This window comes from Mercenaria mercenaria, chromosome 19 (genome assembly GCF_021730395.1).
Source record: "Mercenaria mercenaria strain notata chromosome 19, MADL_Memer_1, whole genome shotgun sequence".
In the NCBI taxonomy this organism is placed as follows: domain Eukaryota; kingdom Metazoa; phylum Mollusca; class Bivalvia; order Venerida; family Veneridae; genus Mercenaria; species Mercenaria mercenaria.
This window is the reverse complement of record NC_069379.1, coordinates 6,213,737-6,215,837: the sequence shown is the minus strand read 5'-3', so window position 1 is coordinate 6,215,837 and position 2,101 is coordinate 6,213,737. Positions and strand designations below refer to the sequence as shown.

Here is a 2,101-nt window from a genome sequence, read left to right as displayed (position 1 = left end):
TTCATCATGACTGCTGTCAAGGTTCCGCTGAACGGTTGAAGATCCATGGCTTTCTTCTCCATTGTCTGAGTGGTGAGAAAGATCAACATCACGCAAAGCCGATCCTTCTAAATGTTCCAGATCCTCATCTGACGATGGTTCAAACACTGAGGAATCAGGTAAGTATTCTGATGGTTCAAACGGAACTGGTAAAGACATGAAGAAGCTTCTCCTTTGCTCTAGGTACACCTTCTGCTTCCACTTCAAATACAGGGACGTCAGGATTTGGTTGGGACTTAACCAGGTAAGTATTTTCTTCCCATATGTCTTAAAGTTTATGTTTCTCATGGAAACCAACTTTTTAACCAACACTCTGTCACCAGGAAGAATTCTGTTGGGACGAACATTTTTGTAGTAATGTTGTTTGTAACGGCGGCTATTTTTCTTTGTTTCTTGTTTGGCTTTTTGATAAGCAAACTTGAGACGAGATCGTAGTTTATCTATATAATCGTCATGACTTCTCGATCCTTCGTACATAGGAAGACCAAGGAAGGCATTGATGGCTAGACGAGGATGCCTATCGAACATTAAATAGTATGGTGAACAGTTTGTGGTATTGTGTATTGCAGCATTGTAGGCATGCGTCATTGTGGAGACTTGATCTTTCCAGTTCTGTTTCTTATGCTCAGGAAATGTTCCTAACATGTTAAGTAGTGTTTTATTGTATCTTTCGGTAGTTCCGTTACTCATTGGGCGGTATGGAATCGTTCTGTTTTTCTTTATTCCTGTTAGTTTACATATTTTTGAAATGATCTTTGACTCAAAGTTTTGACCTCTGTCGCTATGTCACTATCCATAGTGAATGAAGAAATTTTCAAAGAGTGCTTTTGCTGTTGTCGTTGCCTTTTGGTTTCTTCTTGGAATTGCCTGAGCGTATTTAGTAAAGTGATCTGTTATCACCAAAATATTCTCATAGCAACCTTTTGATTTTTCTAGGGAGAGGAAATCTATGCACACTAGTTCCATGGGACTTGAAGATGTGACTGGAACCATTTCTGTAGCTTTGGTAGGTAAAGTCTTTCTCCTTATACATCGCCCACAATGTTATATAGGACGAATTTAAAAATGGTGGGGAAATATGTCACGGTATAGAACTTTAATATTAAAACAGAGAGAAAAGGAGCAGCCAGACCGGGACTCGAACCCGGGGCCTCGGAATACCGCTCCGATGCTCTACCGACTGAGCTCCCCGGTCGCCTACACACTTTCGCCCTGTTTTGATATTAAAGTTCTATACCGTGACATATTTCCCCACCATTTTGAAATTCGTCCTCGGCATCCGTCAGTAAAATATTGTATTGGAATGTATAGGTCGTAGAGGAGAATGCATATTAAACATTGGAATATCATATATAATTTACACTGATGCTATAGACCTTAGACAATTCTAATTTTATGACCTATGACACGGTATAGAAATTTAATAAAAACGGGGATAAAGTGTGTAGGCGGCCGGGTAGCTCAGTCGGTAGAGCACCGGAGTGGTATTCCGAGGCCCCTGGTTCGAGTCCCGGTCTGGCTGCACATTTTTACCACCCTGTGACATTTGGCGCCAATGTTGGAACGTGACAGTATTACTCTGGTTAGTCTCCGACGCCTGTAATTGCTTATATATATATGTAAAGTACCCTCTGATGTTTGGGAAACATGTCACGGTATAGAACTTTAATATAAAAACGGGGAGAAAGTGTGTAGGCGGCCGGGTAGCTCAGTCGGTAGAGCATCGGAGTGGTATTCCGAGGTCCCGGGTTCAAGTCCCGGTCTGGCTGCACATTTTACTCACCTTGTGACATATGTATTCCTTTTTTTGGGGTGGGTGGGTGGGGGGGGAGGGGTTAACGTTGCACCGACACAGTTTTAGGTTATATGGCGACTTTCTAGCTTTTTATGGTGGAGGAAGACCCCAGGTGCCCCTCCGTGCATTATTTCATCACGAGCGGGTACCTTTGTAGAACCACCGACCTTCCGTAAACCAGCTGGACGGCTTCCTCAAATGAAGAAATTAATCGCCCCAAGTGAGGCCCGAACCCACATCGATGAGGGACAAGTGAATTGAAGTTAA

At 42.7% G+C, this 2,101-nt stretch overlaps 1 non-coding gene across 1 annotated transcript; it reads left to right on the top strand.

The window, feature by feature from the left end:
* Positions 1 to 1,736: 1,736 nt before the first annotated feature.
* Trnat-ggu (transfer RNA threonine (anticodon GGU)) lies at positions 1,737 to 1,808 on the top strand. Its single transcript has one exon. It is a non-coding gene; the product is annotated as a tRNA-Thr (tRNA).
* The last annotated feature ends 293 nt before the right edge of the window (positions 1,809 to 2,101 follow it).